Source organism: Cibotium barometz, chromosome 49 (assembly GCF_041138505.1).
Source record: "Cibotium barometz isolate CiBa-2024 chromosome 49, ASM4113850v1, whole genome shotgun sequence".
In the NCBI taxonomy this organism is placed as follows: domain Eukaryota; kingdom Viridiplantae; phylum Streptophyta; class Polypodiopsida; order Cyatheales; family Cibotiaceae; genus Cibotium; species Cibotium barometz.
Window position 1 is genome coordinate 44,397,760 of NC_141094.1, and position 14,749 is coordinate 44,412,508.

Below are 14,749 nucleotides of genomic sequence, written 5' to 3' on the forward strand. Positions count from 1 at the left end.
CTTCCCCTTCCCCTTCCTCTTCCTTTTCCTATTTATCACTCTACAAGTGATGGTGTGACCTAATGATTAGGATTCTCTTCTATTATGCTTAACCTAATGATTAATAGAAAACCTAATGAGATTAGGGTTAAATTTTGAGTACTAACCTTCCTTTTTCTTATTCTCTTTCTCTTTTTTGTGAGCATTCTTAATATGTATTAGTCTTTTGTATGTCTCTTGTTTTTGGTAGATAGAGTTCATTACATGTTTTCCTAATCACTCTTGCCATTTTATGTTTTGTAGGTCTTGCACTAATCCTCTTCTTTGGATTGACAATATAGAGGTAAGCTCTCATTTTCTTGTATTCTTTAGTTTTTGTATTACTTGTGCAAGATTTTAGGGTTTTATATTAATTTTACATTAGTCTTTAATCTTATGTTTAATATATTAATTACTTTGTATAATCTTTTTTTTAAGGTCTTTCAACAATCCTCTCCTTTAGATTCAAAAAAAATAGTAAGCCCTCTTTTTCTTTAAATAGTTTGTGTTTTTTTTACGTATTATTTGTTGGAAATAATTCAAACATATACCCAATATTAAAGCCTAAGGTTAAAAGGTTATTTGTCCATGTAACTTCAGCATTGTAAAGGCATAAGAATCCACTCAAAGGGGTGAGAAGTAGGTGCCATCCTCCTCTCAAGAGAATCAAGGAGATATATGAGGGCAGTACCCAACTACATTCTCTCCACCTCTGAAGAGAATCAAGGAGATATATGAGGGCAGTACCCAGCTACATTCTCTCCACCTCTCCTACAATCACTCCACCTCTTTACATTCCTCTCCACCTCTCCTATATTCAACGTTGTACTCTTTGCCTATAAAAGACACCTTTGGGAATGAGAAATGAGTATAAGTGTTTTGATCTACACCCTCTTCATGCTTGTGTAATTAGTTTAATCATATCTTAATCATATTGTTAATCATCTTCTAGTGATGGCATACATATGCTTTGATCCACCATAGTTACATGATTATTTCAATTTTCTCACATGGTATCAGAGCCAGACCATCCCTTGGTACCTTAATTACACTCATTTAATCACCTTTAAACAATATCATCATTAGATTATTGAGTTTTTTTAATCATAAACCTAATCTAGGTTCTCTTCCCACACATCACATACACTACTACTTGGAGGCCTTAGATCTCCATGTATACTCGACCATTTGCTGATCTACAACTTGGAGCCTCTCTATTACATTAGGGCGCACAGGAGTAGTAGATCAATTGAAGAGAATCGTCGTGCAGCGCTACAGAATTCCACGATTTTCAAAAAACTCCTTTGTTAGTTTGTAGAGCTTATAACTCATAGAGGAGTGAGCCATTCAAACAATTGCTTGAGGGCTTTTGTAATCCTAAGAGTCAGCTTCAAAACCCTAGAAGTGTTCTCAAAAGGATCAACTACACAGGATACAGAAGGCAAATCTTCAGGCACTTGTTTTTTGCAGAATACTACAGTAAGAGAACACTTTCAAATTGCTCAATTAATTCTTGCATAATTGGTTTTTTTGTCATTCAAGCTGCAAACATTTAATTCATGTGTTGCTAAATCCTCATGTAACTTCACATCAAGTTTTCCCTCTTATTTGTTACTCCATTTAAGCACTCCAAATTAGGATACCCTTTGCACATGCCAATAGTGAGATTATCTTTGAAAAACTAGTAATCCTCATAATTGAAATGTTTGGTGACCATTGCTTGGTCTAAACCAACATAAGAGAGTTGCTATTCATGTTTATGTAAATATTTTTTACTCTTACTCTCATTCCCTACCCTAATTGTACCCACCAAAAACATATAGTTTTCTTCACACAAAACAAGATGCTTATCTCAATGTAATTGGGGTTCTGGGACAATTAATCACAAATTGTAAGAGATTAGACATTGTCTCATGGGTTCATCTCAGTGGTAATACCTTCTCATGGCTTTATCTAAAACTCCAAATAAGTTTAATGGCCAAGGTTTCCACACCTGGCAAACCAAAATTAAGGGGTATTTAATGAACAAGAATCTATGGAGCCTTGTCAGACCATAACCTGATGGAGATGAAGCTTCTACCGTTACTACTAGAGCAACCACTGCTGCATTGCAAGCCAAAGATGAGCAAGCAGTAGGCATCATAATCACTGCACTTGATGATGGTGGTTACATTCATTACATTGATGATGATGACACTGCTGCAAAGGCATGGGACACACTTGAAAAGATCTTTGGTGCTAAGGCTAAACACTCCAAAATTCACCTTAAAATGCAATTTTATGAGCTTAAAATGGAAGATAGTGAAGGTGAAAATATTAAGATATTTTTATCTCTCCTCTCTCCTAGATCAAACCAAATAAAAAAGGGAGCCAAACTGGTCCAAATCTTGTCCAAATTCAGTCAAACTGAAGCTTGAAAATTCTAGAACTTAGTTGGACTTAGTTAGTGGCCTCCCTCACCTATAAATAGACCCTCATTCTTTTGTATTCTCATCTGTGAACTAGACCATGCCAATATTACATTAGAATAAGCATATTTTCTATTATCCCCTAAAAATCCTCTACAATTTGGAGAGATTGGAGCTTCTCTCTCTCTTCAACCTTCCTTGGAGCTTTCCTCTCAACATACTAACCAATTGATTGGTTGGGGGCCTCTTCTGAGAATAGAGAAGCAAGCAAAACAAGAGGTAAGATGTGACTTTATGGTTTTTTCTTTATTCTTCTAAATGTTTTTCACTTATCAACCCCTCTCAAGCTTGAGAAGTATTCAATTGAATGGTTTTTCAATGAAAATGAAGCTCTCTAATGAATTCTAATGATTAATCATAAAAATTTTACAGTTATGCTTAATTTAAGATGTTTTTTAAGTATATCTCTCTCTCCCCCAAAGAATGGTCATTCCTATGACCAATTCTCTATTCAAATGATGCTTCTCATGGAGCAATTCTTCATTCTAAAATCAAACTCTATGCTAGTCAAGCTAGAGGCTAAAGAAATGGCTTTTTAATGCTTTTATGTTATATACATTATGATAAAATTATGATTTAGATCCATAAATTAGATTTAGATCTATTGATAGAGTTAATCTATCATAAGTGTATTACTAAGTCTTATGCTTTTCAAAATTATTGAAAATTATCAGTAATAGCAGCGGAGCTATGGTAAAATTTTAAGAAATTAACACATAAATCATTTTTATGCATAATGTGAAAAGAGGACTTTCTACCATATTCTAGAATTAGTCATCCTATGTGAAATGAATAATTCTCATCATATCCATGGAAAATTAATTTTTAATATTTATGCATAAATAGTTAATTAGAGAAAAAGAGAAATTTTTAGTAATTTCATTTTTATGATAAAAGAGAAATTTCCATGATAATGGAGATCCATGTATTCCAATGAACAAAGAGAAAATTTAGAATATTAAAATAATGGATATATTATTTAAAATTAAAGAAGAATTTAAGTTAAATTTATTTTTATGCATAAAAAAAATTAAATGATAAAATAAGAATTTCCATCATATTTGAAATTCAATCATTTAAATGGAAAAAGTGGAATTCTTAGTATAATGGAATTAATAGATATTTTTATTTAATTTTAAGAGAAATTTTAGTTAAATTTATTTTTGAATAAATTGAAATGATGAAAGAGGATTTTTCATCATATTTGAAATTCAATCATTTAAATGGTAAAAGTAAAATTCTTGGTATATTTGAAATATTAAATATTTTTATTTAATTTAAAGAGGAATTTTAGATAGATTTATTAGATGACAAAAAAGAAATTTCCATGACAATTGGATTGCACTCATTAGGGGAATTTTAAGCTTATTCAAAAAAATAGATATTTGTATTTAGTTAAAAGAAATTTTTTATGATATTTAAGAAAAGAAAGATTTGAATTAATTTTTGGTGTCAAAAGATGAATTTTCACCATAATTTTACCTAGGGAATTAAAGTTGAGAAATTAAGTGGTAGAAAGAATATCTTTAGATATTTTATTTGGTTAAATCACTAAACTGGTATTTAACCAAAAATAGATGTTTATGTGAAGTAAATCCTTGTTAGGACTAAACCGAATTATTTTGGTTAGACTACTAGAGGGACGGACAGTAAACCTACTTGTCTATCTCTCGATCTGAATCAAGCAAAAACTTCATGACCGATTCCAGTTCCTAAATACAAAGAATAGACTACCATTGAATTAAACTAGTTTTCCTTTGACCGAAATCGCCAAGAAGCAAGGATTCTATGAACCAAGTGCAAGTCTCTTCTTTGATCTGACCATATGACTTTAGGTTCAGTCGGATCAGTTTAACTAGTTAAGACTTTGACTCGTTAGATTAAATCCCCAGTTTCGAAGATTTTTCCAAGTCTCTTGTCCGGACATCCGTAGGCAAGGCCCCGAGTGTGGATCCCCGCCCCGTGCGCGCGGCGAGAGGCTGACGCTGCTTCCGCCAGCGCCCTCCTCAGAGGGGGCACCGCGGAGGGGGCGGGGGTCTCACAACTGGTATCAAAGCTTTGTTGAAAGCTTATAAGGACAAATGAAGTCTTATCAAAAAATTGTAATAAAAACTCAGAAAGAGGATTTACATATTGTATTTTCATTCCTTAAGCTTCATTAATGAAGATTTTTAATCAAAGAATTTGATTTTACAGATGGAAGTTCCACACTTATCTGGTGTTCTCGACCTCACCCAGTCACAAGACATGACTGCGTTTGCCTTCGAGCATCTCATCTCTTCCGCTCGAACGAGCCGACCAAACTCGCAGGCCATTTCGAGGATCTATATTTTCCTGACCCAGCGGAGAGACAGCAACACAAGTGGTTTGCAGGGCAGTATGTCCATGCCTCTTGCGACCAGCGTGCGTTGTTGACACAGAATCTCTTATTAATTGATTCTGATATGACTGAAAGAGATACATGGTGTTATTTTATATCACTCAAGGCTTCAAAATTTTAGACTTTCTTGCCAAATCTACAGACTCCTTAGTCGCTTTATTCCTAAGGAGAAGATAGTAGATCCCTTAGTAGTAAGGGAACATTTGTATCAGGGCATGTCTATAGCCCACCAGTACCGTGGTCTTATGCGTCTCCCGAGGAGATTTTGACTTCTAGAGCCGAGCTACTCTATGTACATATTGTAACCTTTCTATAAATGAAGAAATGTTTTGTGGAAAAATTCTCTGTTTTGTATAAGTGATTGTTTATGGACGAATTGATGAAGTAAAATCTGTTACCGGACATATGTCATAGATCTCCAATAAGATCATTTATCTTATTTAAGAAATTATTTTTTGAACCTCTTAAGTCTTAGGATCTTGTGGATGATATCAAAATAAAAATTTAATAATATATCATTTTTGGCAGAATCATGAGGCGAGGAAACCGTGGTCGTCAACATCCAGACCCTCTCTCTGAAAAGAAGAAGAGCTTGACCCCAACGTACGCAAGGCTCTTCACAAAACTCAGCCAGGACCCTTCAAAGGAGAAGGGGAGAACCTGGGCGAGGTTGTGGAGAAATGGGTGGAAGCTATGGAAGAGTATTTTGATGTCACAGGCTATAATGAGCGGAGCAAAATGGCTCTTGCCATGCTGAAAGTTTTGGAAACAGCCAAGGTGGCATGGAGGAACCATTGTGACACCAACCATCTCGATAAGAATACCCAGTCCTGGAACAATCTTAAAGCCTATTTAAGGAAGAGGTTTTGTTCCCTCGGGTTCTTAGAAACCAAAATGAATGAATTTTTAGAGCGAAACTAGGGGAGCAAAACCATCGAAGAATATCACCAGGCATTTTCTCTTCTCCTCAAGTATTCACCACCTCTAGACAAAGAGCAACTTATGGGGCCAGGTTCATTCACGGAATGAACGAACCCTTAGACACACTGGTTAAGAATGCCAAGCTACTGTCCATGGCAGAAGCTGTCAGAATGGCGAAGGACTTTGCCAAAGCCTTCATCGTGAAAGTCCCGCCAAAGCCAGCTCCCTCATCCTTCAAAATATTTCAAACACCGAGAAGTTCTTCCAATCTTTTGCCTCCAAAGAGACACCATGGTCCCAACCAGAATCTGGAGACGGAAAGTTTTAGGAATGAAGGAAGACCTATCCCTCAAAGTACTTTCTCAGGAACTTCGGCTCTCTCAAGAATGCAAAGGGAAGAGCTTCGAAGCGAGAACAAATGCTTCGAATAAAAAGAGTTTGGGCAGCAGCTCAAGGATTGCCCATCTCCTTCTATGGGCCAAGGAAGCCAGGGTCCCAGAATTCAAAGACAGACTCCTTTGTATCAGTCCAATCAGGGTCCCTCACGCCAAAATCAGGGTAACCCCAAAAGAGTGCCAGCTCAGCCTGCAGCCTCCATGTAAAGCAGTCTCTAAACTCCCTCCCAAAATTGGAAGTAACCAAAGAGAGAGAGTTCCACCTAAGACTGTAGCAGCTAGAGCTGTCACTATAGCTGATTAAGTGGAGGAAGAAAAAGGACAGATCTATGCAGCAATAGAGCATCAGGGGAATAATCGTCAATTTTCAGTCTTCCAGACTCCAGCAGGATGTATGTGTAAGTTAGTCCTAAATCAAAAATGAGGGAAACCTATGCAAGAGGAATTGGCCAGTGGAAAGATTCTTTTCACACACCTTGAGACAGACCTTATACAGTTTAGCCTAGATGGGAACGTAACACAGTGCCAGTTCAGAGTCCTACCCTTGGGAGTCTATGATGGAATCCTTGGAATGGATTGGCTCCGTAAGAATCAAGCTAATATTCATTGTCACAAAGGAACCATCTCTTTCCTTGACCTTCATGGGAATAAAGTTCAAGGAACTGGAATTTATGGATCCCCAGTGCTACAATTAGTCAAGGCTTCCAAATTATTAAAAGGGCTCAGAAAGAGGCAAGCTATTTATGTTGTTAAGATGAATCTAGTAGACATAAAATGCAAGGCTAAAGAACGAGAGGTGTTAATTGAGTATGCAGATGTGTTTCCTGAAGAGCTGACTGAGATGCCTCCGTCTCGTGAAGTAGATCATGAGATCGAGTTAAACCCCGGAGCCCAGCCAATAGCCCACATGCATACAAAATGCTAGTCCCTAAAGCCATAGAACTTAAGGAGCAGTTAAGAAAACTGTTAGAGTAGGGATTCGTCAGACCCAGTGTCTCACCTTGGGGTGTCCCCGTTCTCTTTCAAAAGAAGAAAGATGGAACGTTAAGACTCTATATTGACTACAGAGGATTGAATCAATTAACAATTAAGAATAAGTATCCTATTCCTAGGATTGATGAACTTCTGGATCAGTTAAGTGGGACCCAAATGTTCACAAAGATAGATCTCAAATCCGGGTACTACCAGATCAGAATCAAGGAGCAAGACATCCCAAAGACAGCATTCAATACTCGTTATGGGCATTATGAGTTCACAGTCATGCCGTTTGGATTGACTAATGCCCCGACAACATTTAATCGTCTTATGCAAGATATTCTCAGAGAATACTTGGATGATTTTATTCTTGTCTTCTTTGATGATATCTTGGTATACTCAAAGAATGCTACAGATCATGTGCGCAAGGTCTTGGAAATCCTAAGGAAACACCAACTCTTTGCAAAAAAGAGCAACTGTTCTTTCTCTGTTGACCAGGTGGAATACTTGGGATTCATAGTGTCAAAATATGGGATTTCTCTTGACCCCGCAAAGATCCAAGCAGTCGTAGAATGGTCAGAACCCAAGACAGTAAAGGAAGTTAGAGGATTCCTAGGTAGCGTCCTCTTTAACTAACCTTCTCAAGAAGAGTACACTTTTTCAGTGGACTGCAATGTATCAGAGTGTCTTTGATAAGCTGAAGACAGCCTTAGTAACCAACCCTGTCCTTAAGTTGCCAGATTTTACCAAACCCTTTGAGGTAGTTACTGATGCCAGTGGGTTTTTCTTAGGCGGTGCTCTTATGTAGGAAGGTCATGCAGTGGCCTATGAATCCAAAAAACTCTGAACACATGAGAGAAATTATACCGTCCATGACTTGGAGTTACTCTCAGTAGTTTATGCTCTGAAGTTGTAGAGACATTATCTTTTGGGACAAAGGTTCACCTTGATGACAGATCATCAAAGTCTGAAGTGGATCTTCACCCAAAGGGATCTCAACATGCGTTAAAGGAGATGGATGCAGACCCTGTAGGGATTCGATTTTGAAATAAAGTATCGGACGGAGAAAGAAAATGTGGTGGCAGATGCGCTTAGCAAAAAAGCCTCCTTACTTGCAATTACAGTGGTGTCAAATCCATTGATCAGTGTGAAGCAAGGAAGAGAATTGTGCAAGATAAATTCTTTGCCCCTATTGCTACCCTTCTGATGCAGGAAAGCAAGACTCCTTAGGAAATGAATCGAGTTCTTGGGTACAAATTGGATGCATGTATTATAATAATCAGCTATGTATTCCCAATGATGAGGGAATAAAGGGAAGAATTCTGAGAAAAGCCCATGATAGCTTGATAGCTGGACATCCAGGGTTTATAAAAACCTATATGTCTGTGAAGAAAAGCTTCTTCTGGCCTCTTCTGGCCAAGACTCAAAAAGGATGTACTTGATCATGTGCGAAAATGCTTAATGTGTTTGAGAGTCAAGATGCCAGGGAAACTGCAGCCTCTAGACATTCCACAGATGAAGTGGAAATGTATCAGTATGGACTTTGTCACTGGATTACCTTCAGTGCAATCAGGTTACAACTCCATTTTTGTGGTAGTTGACAGGCTAACCAAAGTTGCCCATCTGATTCCAGTGAAAGAAACATACACACTACAGTGGATGTTGCTAGAGTTTTCCTTAAAGAGATCTTCAGATTGCATGGCTTACCCAGGAGGATAGTAAGTGACAGAGATCCCAAATTCACATCGAAATTCTGGGCTGCATTCTTCGAAGCAGTAGGAACTTTCTTGGATCTCAGCACAGCCTATCACCCCGAAACAGATGGCCAGACTGAAAGAGTGAATCAGGTAATAGAAGATATCCTTCGGTCATGCTGCGGGTAGGGAACCCAAGAAGTGATTAAGCCATTTGCATCTGGTCGAATTTGCTTACAATGCTTCTTATCATCAAAGCATTGGGATGAGTCCTTTCAAAGCTTTATATGGGCAAGATTGCCTTACACCGTTGACTTGGTCTGACCCATTGATTAGAGTCGAAATGTTCAGACACATGCTTGATGACATGGACCAGCAGATGCAATCAATCTGTAAAGATATAAAGGTAGCCCAAGATAGGCAAAAGCAGTACGCAGATAAAAAGAGATCAGAGAGAGAGTTTGAAGAATCAGATATGGTCTTCATTCGAGTACGACCAAAAATAAGTTCCTTATCTTTAGGGAAGTACAAGAAGCTCTCTCCCAGATACTATGGGCCATATGCTATTATAAAGAAAGTGGGCAATCTAGCCTATAAACTTCTTTTGCCTCCCCATCTCAAGGTAAATAATGTATTCCATGTCAGTTTGCTTAAGAAGTATGTACCCAGCCCGAGTCACGTGCTTGATGATGATGAACAATTGATTTCTCCGAGAGAAGATTCTCAGGAGTAGAGTCCTCAGAGAATTTTTAGTAAAGTAGAAGTTCTTCCCTCTAGAAGACGCCACCTGGGAGAAAGAAGAAGAGTTGGCGAAAGATTACCCCCACTTTGCGAGATGAGGACATCTCGCGTTTTTCAAGTGGGAGAGGATATTAGATTCCTTCTCAGCCTGAATAATGAATAAGCTTTACTTCAATCCCCTGTAATCATTTCCTGTTTCTAAATACAAGAAAATATTATTTTCCCTTGTTTTTGCCTAGTGAGATAAAAAATTCTAGAGAGTGATAATTCAATATTGAGATATTTTTGGATAAACAAATTCTCCTGATATCAAAAATATGTTTCCCTGAAATAGAAAATCAAAATAAATTTTCTAAGGTGCATTAGGAATCAATTAAAAATGATTTAAAAGACCTTAGCCTAAGGGTCAAGATTTTTTAAAAATTTTGGATTATGGTCCAATTAAGGTTCCAATGGACCAATAAGATTAATCCAAGTGTTGGGATGAGAAAAATCCAATGAACAAAAGAAAATACCTAAAAATGAGTAAATGCCCACATAAGATGAAGAGTTGACTGAGTACAGGATTTATTAGTTAAAAATTATGAGATATTACTAAAAAAATGAGATATTTTAGAGTAATCATACAATTTTGACACCTTGGTAAGGAAAGGGGGAGACTTCAAGGAGGCGCCTATTTCACACATGTGAATGAGTTTTTCAAAAATATTAAGATATTTTTATCTCTCCTCTCTCCTGGATCAAAACCAAATTAAAAAGGGATCCAAACTGGCCCAAATCTTGTAAAATTCAGCCAAACTGAAGCTAAAAATATCTAGAACTTAGTTGGACTCAGTTAGTGGCCTCCCTCACCTATAAATAGACCCTAATTTATTTATATTCTCATATGTGAACTAGACCATGCCAATATTACATTAGAATAATCATATTTTCTATTATCTCCTAAACATCCTCTACAATTTGGAGAGATTTGAGCTTCTCTCTCTCTCTTCAACCTTCCTTGGAGCTTTCCTCTCAACATACTAACCAATTGATTGATTGGGGGCCTCTTCTGAGAATAGAGAAGCAAGCAAAACAAGAGATAAGATGTGACTTTATGATTTTTTCTTTAATCTTCTAAATGTTTTTCACTTCTCAACCCCTCTCAAGCTTGAGAAGTATTCAAATGAATGGTTTTTCAAAGCAAATGAAGCTCTCTAATGAATTCTAATGATTAATCATAAAAATTTTACATTTATGCTTAATTTAGGATGTTTTTTTAAGTATATCTCTCTCTCCTCCAAAGAATGGTCATTCCTATGACCAATTCTCTATTCAAATGATGCTTCTCATGGAGCAATTCTCCATTCTAAAATCAAACTCTATGTTAGTCAAGCTAGAGGCTAAAGAAATAGCTTTTTAATGCTTTTATGTTACATAAATTATGATTTAGATCCATAAATTGGATTTAGATCTATTGATAGTTAATCTATCATAAGTGTATTACTAAGTCTTATGCTTTTCAAAATTATTGAAAACTATCAGTAATAGCAACGGAGCTATGGTAAAATTTTTAGAAATTAACACATAAATCATTTTTATACATAATGTGAAAAGAGGACTTCCTACCATATTCTAGGATTAGTCATCCTATGTAAACTAAATAATTCTCATCATATCCATGGAAAATTAATTTTTAATGTTTATGCATAAATAGTTAATTAGAGAAAAAGAAGAATTTTTAGTAATTTAATTTTTATGATAAAAGAGAAATTTCCATGATAATGGAGATCCATGTATTCCAATGGAGAAAGAGAAAATTTAGAATATGAAAATAATGGATATTTTATTTAAAATTAAAGAAGAATTTAAGTTAAATTTATTTTTATGCATAAGAAAAATTTAAATGATAAAAGAGGAATTCCCATCATATTTGGAATTCAATCATTTAAATGGAAAAAGTGGAATTCTTAGTATAATGGAATTAATGGATTATTTTAGTGTAATTTTAAGAAAAATTTTAGTTAAATTTATTTTTGAATAAATTTAAATGATAAAAGAGGAATTCCCATCATATTTGGATATTAATCATTTAAATGGTAAAAGTAGAATTCTTGGTATATTTAGAATATTGAATATTTTTATTTAATTTAAAGAGGAATTTTAGATAGATTTAGTAGATGACAAAAGAGGAATTCCCATGACAATTGGATTGCGCTCATTAAATGAGAAAAAGAGGAATTTTAAGCTTATTTAAAAAAATAGATATTGGTATTTAGTTAAAAGAAAATTTTATGATATTTAAGAAAAGAAAGATTTGAATTAATTTTTGGTATCAAAAGATGAATTTTCACCATAATTCTACCTAGGGAATTAGGGTTGAGAAATTAAGTGGTAGAAAGAATATCTTTAGATATTTTATTTGGTTAAATCACTAAATTGGTATTTAGTAACCAAAAATAGATGTTTATCTGAAGTAAATCCTTTTTAGGACTAAACCGAATGATTTTGGTTAGACTACGAGAGGGACGGACAGTAAACCTACTTGTCCATCTCTCGATCTGAATCAATCAAAAACTTTGTGACTGATTCCAGTTCCTAAATACAAAGAATAGACTACCGTTGAACTAAACTAGTTTTCCTTTGACCAAAATCACCAAGAATCTAGTTGGATAGTTAGACAAATGATGGGTAGATTACCCTGATGAGAGATCAAGGATTCTCATAATAAAATTATGGATTAAGGAGAAAGGGTTTTGTGGAACCAATCTCAAACTGGGAATTTTACTTGCATAGAACCTCTATTTATCATTTACAGGACTGTTTTACGCCAGAATGCTAGAGGAAGCATTTGGCATGTGTTTTACTAAGAGGAGGTTCATTGCAATAGCTAGCGCGGAGTTGTCGAGGGACGTCACTAGCGGCAAAGCCTGTCGAGGTCTTGACTAGCCTCGGTACGGTTAAAATGGTGTGCTTCCGGTACGATGGGCGAGGACCGACGAAGCAGTCCCTCAGTGAAGTGCTAGGACACCTAAGGAGGATCCTAGAGGGTTCTAACCAGGTGATGCATGGGCTCTCGGTTGCTAGGACACCCATCCGTGCGTCGAGGAAGATTCAGATGGACTACAAAGAAAGATTTTCGTGAATCAAATTTTGATATTGGATCTCGTTGGTTGGCCAGCTGGTCTTCAACGGAGAGTCCAGATGATATATTTTGTAACACAATGGACTCAGAATTTCAGAGGATGATGATCAATAATATTATAATTTCTATTGAAGGATTGTTTTAAAGACAATCAAATCTGTTATAAATGGCAATTTCATATTGGGTGTGTATGTGGAATGCCTACCTTAATTTTTACATGAAATGCCGGCTAGGGGGCCTGGGAACTCTTTTCCTCGGGTACCCGGGCAAAACACAACCAAATCCTCAGGTACCCAGGCAAAACACAACCAAATCTTTATAAAAGAATCCCACCGATACAATGGTCAGCTAACCGGTTGGGGTTAGGCTGGATCGAGGGATTCCTGCGAAATAAGTAAGATACGATTAGTTACATTAGTTAGATTAAGTCCTGATAAGACCCTTGTTGTGTGGGAGGGAATCAGAGAATGTGTCTCATTAAAGGAGGAAAAAAGCGATAATTCTATGGACCAAGTGCAAGGCTCTTCTTTGATCTGACCATGTGACTTCAGGTTCGGTCGGATCAGTTTAACTAGTTAAGACTTTGACTCACTAGATTAATTCCCCAGTTTGAAGATTTTCCCATGGCGGAATCGCCTGTGCCTTTTGGGCGAGGGAAGTTTTTCCGGGCTCATCAGTTTTGAAGGAGCCGCCGGGCTAGTCTCTTGTCTAGACATCCGCCGCGGGCGAGGCCCCGAGTGTGGATCCCCACCCTGCGCGAGAGGCTGACATTGCTTCTGCCGCCAGCGCCCTCGGAGGGGGCGGGGGTCTCACAGGAAGAGTACACACACCCTATGTTGTGATTAAGGGGGACTCTATCTCAATGTATTAAGGAGGATTTGTTGTTAGGCAAAGTCAGAAGTCATTGTGTTCATGTTTGGCTTATAAGGGGGTTTCAGAAGTCATTGTGTTCATGTTTGTCTTATAGGGGGTGTTGGAAATGATCCAAACATATACCCAGTATTAAAGCCTAAGGTTCATAGGTTTTTTGTCCATGTAACTTCAACATTGTAAAGGCATAAGAATCCACTCAAAGGTGTGAGAAGTAGGCGCCCTCCTTTGTAGAGAATCAAGGAGATATATGAGGGCAGTGCCCAGCTACATTCTTGTTGAAAATACAAGTGAATAGGGTGTGTGCAAGAACAAGCCCTTGGTTAGAGGCTGTAAAAGAGAATGTGCAAATGTGAAAGAACCTGTGAAAAGGTGAGAAGAATCTACTGGGAGAGAATAAAGGGTAGCATGAGAAGATTTAGGAAGTGTGGAGATATTCTGGGAAGTGTGGAGATATTCTGGGAGTTATTCTGGGAAAATTGAAGAGGTGGAGAGAATCAGGGAAAAGAGGTGGAGTGAATCATGGAGAAATCAGTGGGATTTGATGCTTGATGTAAACTCTATAAATTGAGGCATAGCCCTAATGAGAATTTGCTGGTTTCTGATTATCCATGCCTATATTAATCTATTTATTAATTACCCACTAATTACATCTTAATTATTTACTAATCACTTGTTAATGATGTTGATTCTAGTGTTTGATCCACCATAGCTCATCACAATGCCCTAATTTCAACATGGTATCAGAGCCATGCCTAGAATCCATCAGGTTTATGAGCCCATTATCTAATTAATTAGGATTAGTAGATAATTAGAAAATAATCAAAATTTTAGTTAGTTTTCAACTCACCTCTGTACCCCCAGCCAGTGGAGGAGTCCATTCTCCTTGCACAGTTAAAATTAGCCCTAGTGCTTCTAACCATAGCTAGCCATCTCAATGCTCTTCAAGCCCATCAACTCCACGCAGCAAACCGCCGATGGATGCAGCAGAAATCGTCGTTTTACCAGGCACCATTTTTCTGAAGGAGATTTGAGATTTTTGCTTGCTTAGTTCAAATGCCTCTAATTCCTCTTAGCCCAAGGTGTTTTCAAGCATGCTCTACAAGCTAGTGAAGACAGAATTCAGTTTCATCAAGTCTACAGTGAGATCGAAGCTCTTCATC